Here is a 16,837-nt window from a genome sequence, read left to right as displayed (position 1 = left end):
TCGTTGAAAATTCAATAATTTTTTGCATTGTCATCCTGATGAGAAGGTATTGGTTTTATGTAAAATTTCACTTTGTCGGTTTTCATCAAATCTACACGTTTTGAGACCCCCTGAGTAAAAAAAAAGACTTTTACGAAGGTGTTTGTCTGTTTGTCTGTCTGTAGTCTGTAGGCTGTAGACACGATAACTTTTGCAAAATTGATCAGATTGGATTCTGCTTTGGCACACCTTTTTAAGGCCTAAAAAGAAAGAACAAGTTCGTAAACCAGCTATTTTGGATCAAAATACAAAAAGTGAGCGCATTTTCAAAATGTTTGAAATCGCATTTTTTCAAGATTTCAAAATTCTATGTACGGTTATTCATATAACTCAGAAACTGAAATAATTTATCCTTATGGGTGTTTTCTATGAAAAGAAAATGATCAGAGTTAGAGCATTTTCAATATCCAAAAAAACAAACTAAAATGAACATTTTTAGCCAAACAACGCATGATATGAAAAAAAGTCAAGCAAAGAAAAACGTTGATTTTTGAAAGCCCTACAAGATTATCATAAAAACTTTTTTAATTTGGTCGAAAAGTTGAAAATTCAAAATTTGATCGTACCAAAATTACTACCAGCGTAATTTTACGCTACTAGGTAAAATTACGTACCAGCGTAATTTTTGTTTTTAGTCGTAAAAAACAACATTAAAAAAAATAAAATTTTGAACTAACGACACAAGCTACGAAAAAAATGAAACACAACTCGTTTATCCAAAAAACAGCTATAATTTTTTATAGGACACGTAGTTTTTGCTTTAGTCGTAAAAAATAACATTCAAAATAAAAATATTAAATTTGTTTGAAAAAATGACACAGGGTGCAAAATAAATGAACAGACAAAAGTATTTTTGGTTCAACTCATTTGTTTAAAATGCACTTTTTTTATAAAGATTCATCATTTGATTTTAAAATTTATCGCTTTTGTTGAAAATGTAAGCGTTTTGTTGAAAATTCAAAAATTTGGTAGAAAATTAAACTATTTGGTTCAAAATTAACTTTTTTCTTGAAAATTCATATGGTTGGTTGTAAATTCAACTATTTGATTAAAAATTAATCTTTATTGATTGATAATTGATCTATAGGTTAGACGATTAAAATATTTTGTTAAAATTTTGCCTTTGGTATAAAATTCATCTTATTGAGTTGAAAATTAATTTTTTTTTGTTAAAAATTCAACTTTTCAGTTTGGAAATTGAACAGTCTACTGAAAAAACGTTTTTCTGGCTTGAAAATTCAACTGTTTTTTGGTCGAACTTTCAATTTTTTTGTTGTTGAAAATTTTGATCATTTGTTTGCACCTTGTAGATTGAAAATTTAACTATTTTCATAAAATCATCTTTTTTTATGAATATTTTAGTTGGTTTTTTAAAGTTTGGTTGTTTTTAAAATTTAGCTACTCAGTTTTTAGAAAATTAATCTTCTTGGCTAAAAAATAAACTTTTGGGTTGAGTGTTAAATTCTTTTGTTAAAAATTCATTTTTTTAAAGATTTATATTTTTAGTTAAAAAAATTATCTCTCTGGTTGAAAATTTAACCATTTTACTAAAAACTGTTTTATTCATTAATTTTTTTAACTAAACATGTAACTATTCAAGTCTTGGTTAACAATTGATACTTTTAATAGAAACTTAATCTTTTCGAGTTGAAAAATGCAATATGTAGTTGAAAACTCAAAAATCTTGTTGAAGAAAAAGTATTTTTTGGTAGAATATTAATCTTTTGGACGGAAATTTAACTGTATGGTTACAAATTAATTTATATTGATGAAAATTTAAGTTGATGGTTTAAAGTTGAAATATTTTAAAAATATATTATTTGTTTTACATTTACCTCTTCAAAAAATTTCAAAGGATTTCAAGGAATGAGTAACATTTTCGGTTATTTTAAAGAATTCTGTAAGGAATTTTCAAGAGAAACCATAACTTTCAAGGAATTTTAAGGAATATCGTCAGACTTTATGTAACCTTACGGAATTTTATAATATTTCAATGATTTTTAAAGATTTGAAAAAGTGTATAAAGTTTCAAAGAATTTAAAAAATTTCAGGCTTTATAAAAAATTAGAAGGAGTTTGAATGAATTAGAATCAATTTCAAAGGATTTGACTGATTTTAGGGTGTTTTAAAGAATTTTAAGACATATAATTAGATTTTATGTAAATTTACGACATTTTAAGGGATTGTATAATATTTTAATGATTTTCAAAGATTTTAAAAAATGTGTAAGATTTTAAAGAATTTTAAAATATTTTAAAAGTTTCCGAGGAATTCTATTGAATTTTAAGAAATTTTAAAGGATTTTAAGAGATTCTGGGGTGTTTTACCAGATTCTAAGGAATTTTCAAGAGCTTCAAAAAATTTCAAGGGATTCCAAAGGAATTTAAGGGATAAGAAATATTTTAAGCTATTTTAAAGGATTCCAAGGAATTTTCAAGAGATAACATAAATTTGAAGGAATTTCAAGGAATTTCAAGAAATATCATAAGATTTTATGGAACTTTACGGGATTTCAAGATATTTTATAATATTTGAATGATTTTTAAAGATTTGAAAAAATGTCTATGTTTTCAAAGAATTTTAAACAATTAAGGACATCTCAAAAACTCCCAAGGAACTTCTTGAATGAATTTTAATAAATTTCAAAGGATCTTACAGATTTTAGGGTGGTTTAGGACTCCAAGGAATTTTCAAAAATTAAAAAAAATGTTAAGTAATTTGGTAGGATTTTAAAGGATGAGAAATATTTTAGATTATTTTAAAGAATTCCAAAGAATTTTCAAGAGATCATGTAAATTTCAAGGAATTTTAAGAAATATCATCAGATTTTATGTAACTTCAAAAGATTTAAAGGTTTTTAAAATAATATTTGAATGAAATTTCAAGAAATTTTTTAATAAGATTAAAATATTTCAAACCGTTTCAAGGATTTAGAGATTTTCAATGTTTAAAGGCATTACCAAGATTTGAAATTTAAAAAAAGATTTTAATTAAATTTAGAGCTTTTTGGATTATTTAAAATGATTACGATGAACTTAAAGTAATTTCAAATTATTTTAAAGATTTTAGCGCGTTTAATAAGATTTCAAGGAATTTTCAAGTGATTTCAAAAGATTTCAAATGATGGGAAACATTATAGGTTATTTTAAAGAATTTAAAGGTATTTTTAAGAGATTAAAAAAATTAATAAGAAGTGGCGAATTTTTTTGCGTATAAAAAAATTGAAAATTTCAGAACAATATTTTAATATCCGCACACCAAAAATGTGTTAGATAGTACAGATAGTATTATCAAAAAAAGAATAAAAATTATTTTGATTTCCAATTTCAGTACAAGAAATGGTTGCTGGGATCCATGTGTTCCTGAAGGGCATTCGAACAGTATTAAGAATGAAGGCAGTTTTTATTTTTAAAAGCTAATCAAATTACCTCGAATTGGCACCCATCCGAGAAAACCATGTGTCAAGCGCTGCTTAACCTCGGTTATCGAATGAGCAGCTTTTAACAGTTACATATGTCCAATCGGACACATCAATTAGCAAACTAGTTAAATTAACTAAATTTGTAGTTGATATTTTTAGTTTTCTTATTATTTAAACCAAATTTTCCTAATAAACAAATCATAATTTAATGTTTGTCATCGTAAAATCTGAAATTGATAAGTTCAAAATTCAAAAATATGTCATTCATAATTAAACAGAATTACACACATTCTGAATTATAATTAAAAAATATATATATACATTTTTTAAATTAAAACATTAGAAAATGTCTTTTGTTCATCAATTGTTTTATTTATAATTTTTTTATCCTAAAAGTATACAAATTGAACGTATCCCATAGACTTGTTATTTTTTGTAAATATGAAAATTGTATTCGTTTAACAACAATTACTTGGTTTCACATTTTGCAAAACACATAAATGCAGACTCAACTTCTGTTAATATACTGAGATTTAAATTACCTTTCACTTTTTTTCAGCAACAAGAAAAATGGTCATTATATGATTATATATGTGTTTTTGTCACTGCATAATAATTCGCTAGAGGAAGAAGTATGTTACAACAAATGTAACCGTCATTTATAGTTCTGTAGTTGCAATTAATTTATTCCATGAAATCGAAATTAGCGTTGACTAATAATATAAATTGCTGGGAGTTGTATGGCGCGTCGAATTGCGTAAAATTTTCTATTAAAAAAAGTACTTGGCAAATTGGATAAATTACGCTAAGCACACTAAGTGTAAATCTGTTTTTACTAATGTAATGTGAAATTACATAATTGTCTTAGCGTGAATTTAGTAGTAGTTCATTAAAAAAGTTTTCATGGAGAAAGGGTTTTAAGAAGTATTTACTTTCCAATTGTGATTTTGTTCAATATTAAAATAGAATCGCGTAATCATTTTTTTAATGGAAAAGTAAATATAATCATGAAAAAAGTTGTTGGGAGAAATACAAAATAAATTAGGACTAATTTTAGAAAAAAATTCTAATCATTATCTCAAAATCTATAAAAATCTACAAAAATCTACCAAAAGAAATATATTTTCAACAACAATAAATATATTGTTAACCAAACCGTTGCATCAACAACCAAATAGTTTAATTTTCCATCAAACGGGTCAAGTTAAAAAAAATAGTTGAGCTTTTAACAGAAAAGATTCATATTCAAACAAAATAGTAGAATTCGCAAGCCAAAGAAGACGAATTTCTTAGAAGGCGTATTAATTTTTAATAAAAAAGTTCATTTTCAATTTTAAAAAGATGACTTTCATATCATAAAAGATTTTTTTACAAAAACACGACTTTTTTAACCAGTTGACTTTCACCAGTGAAGACGAACTTCGAATCAAATATTTAAATCATTAACCAAAAAGATGAATTAAAAAAAATCAATTTTCTAGCCGTCAATACTATTTTTCAACAAAATACATGAATATTTTACGAAATACTTCAATTTTCAACTTCTAAAGGATAAATTTGTAACAAAAAATGGAATAATTCGATTTTCAGATATAAAAATGAATTTTTAATAAAAAAGAGGAAATTTCAACAAAACGTAACACTTTCAACTAAACAGGTGAATATAAAATAAAATAAGTTTTTAACAGGTTAGTTAAACTTTCAAACAAGTACTTGAATTTTGGAACAACAAAAATTAATTTTTAATCAAATAGTTAAATTTCCGACCAAAAAGATGAATTTTCCAGCAGAACCTATGTATATATCTTTAAATATATATATCCATAGATCTCCATAGATCTCTATAAATCTTCATATACCTCCATAGAACTCTATACAGCTCCGTAGATCTTCATAGATCTCTATGAATCTCCATAGATATCTATAGATCTCAACAGATCTCTACATAACTATACAGATTTTCGTAGATCTCTGTATATCTCCATACATATATATATATATCCATAGATTTCCATAGATCCATAAATCTCTAAAATGTCAAAAAACCTCTATACATCTATATATATCTCCATAGATATCTATAGATCCCCATATATCTACAAAGGCCTCTATAGATCTCCATAGCTCTGTAAATCTCTATCGATTTCTAAAATCTCCAAAAATCCCTATACATCTATATTTCTCCATAGATCTCCACAGATCTCCGTATAACTATAGATTTTCATACATCTCTATAAATAACCATAGATCTCCATAGATCTCCACATATTTTCATAAATCTCCATGAATCTCCATAGGTCTCTGGAGATCCATAAATCTCTATAGATCTTTATAGATTTCCATATATCTCCATACATCCCTAAAAATCTCCGTAGGTCTATACAAATCTCCATAGAACTGTATAGATTTCCATAAATTTCTATAAATTTCCATAGATCTCTATAGCTCTCCATAGATCTTCATACATCTACATAGGTCTCTATAGATCTCCTTAGATCTCTATAGGTCTCTATAGATCTTCACAGATCTCTAAAGATCTTCATAGATCTCCATAGCAATGTAAATCTTTATAGATCTCTACAATTATCCAAAAATCTCGATGCATCTTCATATATCTCTATTGATCTCCAAAGATCTCCATATAACTATAGATTTTCATAGATCTTTATAAATCTCATCAAATCTCTATAGATATCCACAGATCTCTATATAACTCTACTTTATATATCTCCATAGACCTTTATTAATTTGCATAAATCTCTATGAATATCCATAGATACCTATAGATCTCCATAGATCTTTACAGATTTTCATACGTCACTATAGACCTCCATAGTACCCCATAGATTTCATAAATCTCCACAAATCGTTACAAATCTCCTTAAAACACTATACTTATCCATATATCTCTATAAATCTCCAGAGATCTCTATATAACTCTACAGATTTTCATAGATCTCTATAGATCTCCATAGGTCTCTACAGATCTCCATAGATCTCTATAAATCTCCATAAATCTCCGTAGATCTTCATAGATTTCCTTATATTTTCACAAATCTCTATGAATCTCTATAGATCTCTATAGAAATCCATAGATCTTTATATATGTCCATAGGCTCCATAGATCTTCATAGATCTCCATATATCTCCATAGATCTCTATGAATTGCCATAGATCTATACAAATCTTCAGATATCTATATAGATCTCCACAGATCTATAGAATAAAAACTAAAAACTAAAAATAACTGATAAAGTTTGGTTTTATCAAAAAATGTCATTAGGATAAATTGTTCGCCTTTTTGAACACTATGAATAATCGTACAGAAAATTTTTGAAACTTAAAAAAAGTGGTATCAAAAATATTTCAAATGTACTCACTTGTTGAATTTTTATACAAAATGGCTGGCTAACGAACTTGACCTTTATTTTACGATGCTGAAAGAGTGTACCAAAGATCAATCCAATCTGTCAATTACTTCGAAAGTTATCGTGCTAACAAAAAAAAACCATCCACGAACAGACAGACATACTGACAGACAGACACATTTGTAAAAACCTGTTTTTCGGATGCAGGGGTCTCCAAACATGGCCATTAACTAATTGGCTATAAATTTAATATTTAGGAGTTTTTTTGGATCACTGCCGACGAATCTGGAGTCAAAATATGTAAATTCAATATGGCAGACGCAATATGGCGAATTTAATGTGAAAAAATTGACTAATTGACTGTAAGCTTGGTATCTACTAAAAAATGCGTGGGTCGCAGATTCTCAATATAAAATTTTTTTAAAAATCCAAGTTGGCGGATACAGTTATGATGAATTGAAACTAAAGAAATAAAGTGATTCGCTCTAAACTTTGTATTTCGGATTTTTCTTTCGATCGCGGATTACATACCTGAAGTAAAAATATAAAAATTCAAAATTGCAAATCCAATATGGCGGACTCAAACAAGGAAATTGATTAGTTGACTCTAAGCTCGGCACCTAGGAGTTTCGTGGGTCGCTGATTCCGAATCCGAAAAAATGGCAAAATCCAAGATGGCGGATTCAATATGATGAATCGAAACTAAATAAATAAACTTATTAGCTCTAAGCTTGGCATTTCGTTTTTTTATCGCTGATTACATATCTGAACTCAAAATATAAAAATTAAAAATTGTGGATCCAAAAGGGTGGATTCTAACTTTGAAAAATTGACTGATTGACTCTAAACTCAGCATAACAAATTGCTTCTGAACTCGGTATCTATGAGTTTCATGGATCGCTGATTCCGAATCCGGAAAAATTTTCAGAATCTAATTAAAAAATTTTTTTTTAGATATAAACGAAAAAAATACTGGATAGCTCTAAACTTGGTGTTTCAGTTTGTTTTTCGGTCGCTGATTGCATATCTGAACTCAAAATATACAAATTCAAAATTGCGGATCCAAAAGGGTGGATTCTAACTATAAAAAATGACTGATTGACTTTAAATATAAAAATTAAAAATCGCGGATTCAATATGGTGGACTCAAACTACAAAAAAATGACTCACTGGTTCTAAAATAGTTATCTAAGGATTTTTGGGTCGTTGATTACATATCTTGGGTTAAAATATAAAAAATGAAAATTAGGGATCCAATATGGCAGACTCAAACTATACAAAATTACTGACTCCAAATTCATAATCGAAGCGTTTCTTGGGTCGCTGATTATAAACGTGGGTTCAGAAATTGACATGTTACAAAATTTAAGATTTCGAATCCAATATGATGGACTTAAATGACAAAAAATTGACTAATCAGCTTTAAAATCGTAATCTAGGGCTTTTTGAATCGTTGATTATTTTTGGAGTTTTTGGCCCGACATTTTGAATGCTTAGATTTTAATTTTTGATTCAAAATCTGCGACCTCAAAACAACCCGAGTGTCTTTCGTTGAAATTGGGCTTAGGTTAGTATAAATTAAAAGAAACTTTGAAAGAAACACGTAATTTTCTGTTTTTCTCGACATCTTTCTAGTAAAAAAAATCTCAATTTTCACAGCCAAAACACCCCATAAAATAGATTCCAATCCATAAATTCAGTTCCCTGAGAAGGTCATCGTACGTCTTACGACCAGCCGGATGCCCCAAATACCAACACGTATAAATAATTGTATATGCTCCTATGTCATCTCCTGTGTCGCATGTACCGCGAAATTCTTCAGAAATACGCCGCAACTAGTTCGGTATTCGATTGATGAGCTTTACAAGCACCAAATGTCGATCGAAAAAAAAGAAGTCGTAAACGTTATTTACAAGTGAGAAGTTCTCATGAAGGTGAAAAAACAGGGAATTTTTTTTGAGTTACGAGAGTAGTTATACCATCAATAGTTACTGTTAATAGATAAAGTAACTTCAAGTTACCTAAAAAGTTACTTTTTTCACTTCCCTCATTTTATAATTTAAAAATCAAAATAACTAAGAAGATAATTTGTGTAACTAAGAGGGAAACGGTTTTAAAAAAATAGTTCTCAACCAAGTAGTTAAATTTTCAACCAAAAAAGAAAATATTTTCGACATAAAAGTTAATTTACCGACTAAAACGTTAATTTTCAACCGAATGATTGAATTTTCCACCGAAATATTTGAATTTTCTACCAATCTTAAACCAAAATTATTAATCTTCAACTAAACAACTGCATTTTTAACAAAACAGTTAGATCCCCCACAAAAAAGTTAATGTTCAACCAAATTGTTGAATTTTCAACCAAATAGTTTAATTTTCTACCAAAATATTTGAATTTTCGACCTAAAATAAAAACGGATTTGAAATAAAATACAGTGAAACCCTTCAATAGCCCTCTCTTCTATTGCCTTTCCGAGAACTGACGCCGCGCCGCAGGTAGGTGTAACAGGACCTGCGCGGGGTGCGCAGGGTATGCGGTTGTCACTCAGGTGAGCACTCAAGCGAGAACAAACAAAAGCGGAGCGAGCTATACTGAGTTAGTTCCCACCCACCGTAAGCTCCAAAATCGGCGACATAGAAGAGTTTCACTGTAATTAAATTTGCAAACATAGATAAATTTTCAATCAAAGAGATGAATTTGCAAACTAAAATTATTAATTTTCAACCAAGCATCTGAATTTTTAACAACGTAGTTTAACTTTCAACTAAGTAGTTAAATTTTTAACCAGAAAAGACGAATATTTACAAAAATAGGTGAACTGTCTACAGAACTTTTTTTACAAAAAAAAAAATGAATTTTCGTACAAACAAACAAAAAACACTTTTCAACAAAAGAGTTGAATTTTTAAACCAAAAATATGAATTTTCAACCAAAATTGTCGTTATTTTTCCAAAAAACAAGTGGATCCTTCCACCTAAATAGTTTAATTTTTAACAGCATTTAATAACTAAATTTTTTAACAAATTCTTAAATATTCATACCGATAATATTAATTCTTCACAATAGAGTTAAATTTCCAACAAAAAAGTTAATTTTCAAAGAAATAGTTGAATGTTCTACATAAAAATTTGAATTGTTAACAACAAATTGTCATTATTTTCCAAAAAGGAAGTTGAACTTTCTATCAAAATAGTTAAATTTCTGACAAAATACATGAATTTTAAAACAAATGGTTAAATTTGCATACCGAGACTATTAATCTTCAAGAAAAAAGTTAATTGCCCAACAAAAAAGTTAATTTTGAACCAAATTGTTAAATTTTCAACCAACTAGTTAAATTTTCATCCAAAAAATACAATTTTTCAACAAGACTTAATGTCCCAACAAAAAAGTTTGTTTTTAACCAAATAGTTGAAGTTTCTACTTAAAAGAGAAATGAATTTGAAACAAAATAGTTACATTTTCAACCAAAAAAATGAATTTTCAACTAAAATAATTAATCTTTAACTAAAAAACTGAATTCTAAACAAATTAGTTCAGCTTCATTTAAGTAGTTCAATTTTGAACAAAAGAGTTAATTGCCAAAAAGAACTTAATTTTTAAACAAATTATTTGAATTTTTAACCAAATAGTTTAATTTTCTACCAAAATATTTAAATTTTCTATCTGAAATTAAAATGAATTTGAAATAAAATAATTAAATTTTCAACCATACATAAATTTTCAACCAAAGAGATCAATTTTCAAACTAAAATGATTAGTATTCAACCACATAACTGAATTTCCAACAAAAAAGTTAATTCTCAACCAAATAATTGAACTTTCTACAACAAAATTTGAATTGTTAACCAAAATTTAGCTTTTTTAAACGAGCAAGTTTAAAACTTCTACCAAAACAGTTAAATATTAAAAAATGCATAAATTATTAAACAAATGGTTGAACTTTCACACCGAAAATATTATTTTTATTGAAAATTTAACTATTCAATTGAAAGTTAAACTGCTTTGTTCAAAATTCAGTTGTTAGATTGAAGATTTATAATTTTTTTTGAAAATTCATTTTCTTTATTTGAAAATTTAACTATTTTGTTCCAAATTTGTTTTTTTTTCTCGCAGAAAATTCAAATATTAGGTTGAAAATTTAATGCTTTTGTTGAAAGTTTGTCCTTTGGTTTTGAAAATATTAGAATATTTAACTATCTTATTGAAAATGCATTTTTTAAATTGAAAATTAATATTTTTTACTTTGAAAATTCAAATTAGAAATTCGGTATTCGTTGCTTTTTCGTTTTAAAATTGGTCTTTTTTCTTTAAAAAAATATTTCGTTGTTGTTGAAAATTCAACTAATTTGTTAGAAAATTAATCTAACTTGATTGAGGATTTTTTAGTTGAAATTAAATGTTTTTGATTTCAAATTAAAATCTTTTTTGGTTGACCTGTCTATTACTCAATTCAAATTTTATTCTAAATATATTATATCGATGGTTTTTTGTTTTTGTAACCGTTAAGAATTAGGCTAACTTCTTTTTATATGAAATTTAGTGAACACGTAGAAGTGTTAAAATAAATAAAAATCTTTTAAAATTTCTTGTTTTAAAAGTTATAGGAGCCTAAATTATATTATAAACTGTAATAAAAAATGCTGAAGTTTTGAATTCGTTGGAAATATTTCGAAAAATAATACGTTATTTATTCCCCCTGAAAACTTAGCTAAATAAAGTTAGCCTAATTCTTAAAGGGAACGAAAAGATAGCCCATCCTTCGTAGAACCCATCAATATATTGTTGTTCACTTGCCGAAATATATTGTGTATTTGTTATTTACTTTAACTAATGCCTATTACTTTTTAAATTAAGATTTGCGTATTATCGTATTAGTTTTTTTTAAATTATTCAATAAACTTAAGGAAGTGAAAAAAGTAATTGCGCGAAACAAAGTTGCCGCTTTCTGGCGCCGTCGAGCAAAAAAATAGTATACACACTTCAGCCAGTAAAAAAGAAAGCCTCAGATCACATGGTTCTCAACCTCGGCTTCGCCTCTACCGCCAATTACATGTGATCTGAGACATTTCGCATTTTACTGGCCGAGGTTACTGTAACTGTAACTGTAACCAGTTACTGTAACTTTAACTGTAACCAGTTACTGTAACTTTAACTGTAACCAGTTACTGTAACTGTAACTGTAACACCAGTCACTGTAACTGTAACTGTAACCAGCTACTGTAACTGTAACTGTAACCAGTTACTGTAACTGTAACCTGTTACTGTAACTGTTACCAGTTACTCTAACTGTAATTGTTACCAGTTACTGTAACTGTAACTGTTACCAGTTACGTAAAAAAACACTTGAGTCGTCATGGAACGCCTGGCAGAAGTGAGAGCTTCATACGATGTAAATTGAAGTGGTTCTTCTTTGAATTCTTTCAACATAAGAAATAATTGATATATTACCCATATTAATTAGACGATTTGGGAACAGGTACGAAATGAATAAATAATTGTATTGAAAACAGTTAGTACATGTACGAAACACGACCTCCATGAAGAGCGCCTGCCCCTGTACACTGCTATATTTTTTTTTTTTTTTGAGCGCATGCCGCTATACAATGCTAATACCGTCAGACTCTGTGTGAGTGTCAGAGCGAAGGATGGCGAACAAAAGTCGTGCGTGAGAGGGGAGAGGAGAGACAGAGTGGGAGAGAACGAGAGAGGGGCGTCAGGGAGAGAAGTGGAAGAAGCGAAGGAGAGATAGAAATTGAGAGGGGCTGAAATAGTCAGTGGGAGAAGCGAAGGAGAGGTATAGGAGAGGAAGCGTTACCCTGGAAGCGTTACCGTTACCGTTACAAAGTTTTGCGAGTTCACACCGTGCCATAAAAAGTTATCGTTTCAAAAAGTAACTTTTTATAGAACTTAAAGTTACTTTATCTTAACTGTAACTTTAGCTAAGTTTAGCTAAATAACGTAACTGTAATTAGTTACTCAAAAAAAGTTACTTACCCAACACTGAACAAGTTAATACCCAACTCTGGCCTTGACAGCTGAGCATAATATTTCAGACTCAGGGGTCTATAGACTACAGAGAAGTAAACAAGATTGATCCACTCATACCCTGGACTGTGCAGAATCCGTAACCGGAACACGACGACTGTGAGGATGATAGCGGGGACGATAAGGTAACGAGCATGTCGGCTAAGTTGTTGTGGTTTTTGAGGGGCGACGAGATGAAGAGAGATGTTCAGTGTCCACATAAGAAAAGCGGCAATTACATATTTTATCAACTGTGGGTATGGATGCTTATCATTTTTCTCAGGCAAATCATTAACATTCTGTACAAGCGTTAACTTGATGTTGGCCTCTCGGGGCTGCTACAAGTCAGGGAATTTTAAAATGATCAGGCAAGGTCAGGGAAAAACGGAAAGGGACAGGGAATTTTAGATAAACTTAAGTTAAAGTTTATAAAACTCTATATTTGTCACTGAACTACTCCCGATGTTAACCATGTTTCAACAAAAACGACTATTTTTTAACAAAATTGTTAAATTTTCAAGCGAGAACATTAATTTTCTACCGAAAACGACAAATTTTCAGCTAAAAAAGTTAATTGTCAGTTAAATAAAAAAATGTCTTTTTCACAAAGAGTTAAATCTTTTGTATCCTTGTTTAATTTTTAACTAAATTATTGAATTTTCAACATACAAGTAATTTTTTAACCAAGTTAATTAATTTTTACACAAGAAGATTAATTTTCAACAAAAAAGTTGGTTGTCAACCAAATAGTTGAATTTTTACTTGAATTATTGCCTTGAATTATTTGAATTTTTATTTGAAATTTTGAATTTGAATTTGAATTATTTTAAACCAAATAATTTAATTTTCAATCAAAAAGATTAATTTTCTAACTAAAAAGACGAACTTTGAACAAAAAAAGATCAATTTTGAAGACAAAAAGTTAATTGTCAACCAAATAGTTCAAGTTTTAACCCAAAAATACGAATTTTTAACAAAATAGGGGAATTTTGAACCAAAATAAATGTTTTTGGAGCCAAATTATTTAATCTTTTGCAACGTTATTTAATTTTTAACCAATTAATTAAATTCGCAAAGAAATATTTAAATTTTCAATCAAGTAATTGAATTTTTAATTGAGAAGATTAATTTTGTAACAAAAATATGAATTTTCAACTAAAAAAGTTAATTGTGAACCAAATAGTTGAATTTCTTACCCACTAAGATGAATTTTCCATAAAATAGGTGAATGTTTAATTTAAAGATGAGCTTGTTCACAAAATAGTTTAATTTCTCAGATTGTTGATTAATTTTTGACCTAATAATTGCATTTTCAACTAAGAATATTAATTTTCTAATAAAAAAGACGACTGTTCAACGAACAAAGTTGATTGCAAACCATATAGTTGCACTTTTAACCTAAAAAAACGAGTTTTTAACAAAATAGGTGAACTTTTAACCAAAAAAATGTCTTTTTTACAAAATTGTTCAATTTTTTACAACACTGATTAATTTTAAACCAAATAATTAAGTTTTCAAACATGAAGATTAGGTTTCTGAAAAAGACGCTTTTTAACAAAAAAGATTAATTTTTAACAAAAAAGTTACATGTCAACTAAATAGTTGAATTATTAACCCAAAAAGACGCATTTTCAATAAAAAAGTTGAATTTTTAGCCAAAAATGTCTGTCACCAAATTTTAAAATCTCCTCAACTTTAATTAATTTTTAATCGAATTATTGAATTTTCAATCAAATAATTACAATTCCAACCAAGTAATTGAATTCTTAACTAAAAAGATTCATTTTCTGCGGAAAAAGACGAATTTTTAATAAAATACATGAATTTGCTACCAAGTAGTTATTTTTACGATTAAAAATGATACATTTTTAGCGAAATAGTTGGTTACGTACCGTTCACCTATTGTGAAAAAAGTCGGTATTGAAAGCTATTTTAGAAAGTAATATTTTTTTAATATTTTGAATATCTCTGACCAGCTTCGTAGTTATTTGTGTGTATTTTATGGATAGTATATGTATTTAAATTGAAATAAATTTAAATATATATTTTGAACTACCGTTCAAAAGTTTAAGTCCACCTCTTTTTTGATAATTGCTTAAGTTCTGTTAATTTTAAATATGTCTAAGCTAAACATTTGTTCTCTTCAAATGAATAAATGCTCTAAAAATTCTGTAGGAAATGAGCCCAGAATGAAGCCTATTTATCTATTTTTCAAGTAGATATTGCAAGAACAGTATATATTTTAATGTTTTTTAAATTTTCAATAATTTCCTTAATAATCAATATTTTTAATTATGCATATTTCACGATTTATAATCATAAGCTAATATGATACGGTAAAAAAATAGCTTCAAAATGAGCTCAAGAACATTAAAAATATTGAATATTAAGGAAGTTATTGAAAATTTAAGAAAACATTGAAATATATACTTATCTTGCATTATCTGCTTGAAAAATAGACAAATAGGCTTCAGCCTGGGCTTATTTTCTACATAATTTGTTTAGCACTTAACCCTTTTAACAGAAAAAATATTAGCTTTGACATATTTAAAATTAAGCTAACTTAATGGACAACGTAACAAACTTCTGCTTCTCGAGCGTAGGTCTAATAGGTGAACAGTACGTAACCAGCTTGCACCCCAGCAGCGTCACAAATCACACGCGATTGGTTGGCGCTCTGAGAAGTGCACGGACGGCTCCTGCGTGAGCCGTTTCCTCCTCATGCGGTCGAACGGACAAAAAACAAACAAAAATTAAATAGGATGGCAACGAATTTGGTAGGATTTTAAAAGATTTTAAGCAATTTATAAATTTTAATGGATTTCAACAGATTTTATCCGATTTACAAATGTTTTCCAAGGTTTCAAGGGATTTGAAGAAATTAAAAAAGACTTGGATGGATCTTAATTGAATTTTTATCGATTTAAAAGATATTAGGAAAACTCAAAGATTTTTGCTGTGTCTCTATTTTGTACATTAACTCCTTCAATATTTTTGTGTTATTTATTCCAATGCTAATTATCCTATACTATTTTGCATGAGATTAAATATTTTTAAAAAATCCGAGTAATTAACTCCTCGGTTAGAATCTGATAATTTGAATGACTGGAAAACATTTTTGAGTCTGAATAAATTCATTTATTACTATTACTGTAAAATTTTTAATAACTCAATTTTCAAAGTAAATAAGAAAATAAATAAAATTGCGATTTGCGTCTATAGTTGGAAATTCTCTTTGTCTTCTTCCGCCGACAGATGATTATGATCGAGGAAGAATACTTCCACATGACTTTTGTGAGATATGATTTCCATTCATTTTTTATTTTTTAATTTTTTTATAGTAATTTTTGCGTCACGTTTTGCTTACTAAATTTTGTTGAAGCGGAGAAAGAAGGAAATTGTTGTGCATTATTCGCACTCGCACATGCATTTTATTGCAGCCCTCTTGACAAGCAGTCCTCACGAGCCTTATTGCGTATCACGTTTCCCAAAGTCAAGAGAAAAAAAAGATTTAAAAATAATTGTGGGATTTTGGGTACTGGGTACGTGCGAGCGGTTCAAATGTCTAATTAGAAGAGTGATTTGGGAGGGAGAGAAGGGCAACAGATTGATGGGAATTTAATTCTGGAGGGAAGAGAAGATTTGGTGAAGATGGCGCTGAGAATAAATTTTGGAAGATGGGTGTGAGATATTGAATCATTTAAATTAACATTAGATTAATTATTATAAAAATAATTAGATTGAAGGAGTGTTACTCTAAACTTTTTCTTCTTTATATTATTTTTTAATATACATTCTAAAGTTTATCTGTCAAAACCGACTGATTCGAAGTCAAACTTGTTTTTTTAAATCAGTCGTTTTTACTTACTGATGGAATAAGTAATATTTTATTTTATTTTAATTCACTACTTTAATTTGCTAGGTTTAATTTATTACTAAAAAGTTGAATGTTTAAACAAAAATGAAGTATTTAAAGTT

This window comes from Belonocnema kinseyi, chromosome 10, assembly GCF_010883055.1.
Source record: "Belonocnema kinseyi isolate 2016_QV_RU_SX_M_011 chromosome 10, B_treatae_v1, whole genome shotgun sequence".
Taxonomy (NCBI): domain Eukaryota; kingdom Metazoa; phylum Arthropoda; class Insecta; order Hymenoptera; family Cynipidae; genus Belonocnema; species Belonocnema kinseyi.
The sequence above is the reverse complement of the archived record's forward strand: the minus strand, read 5'-3'. Positions refer to the sequence as shown.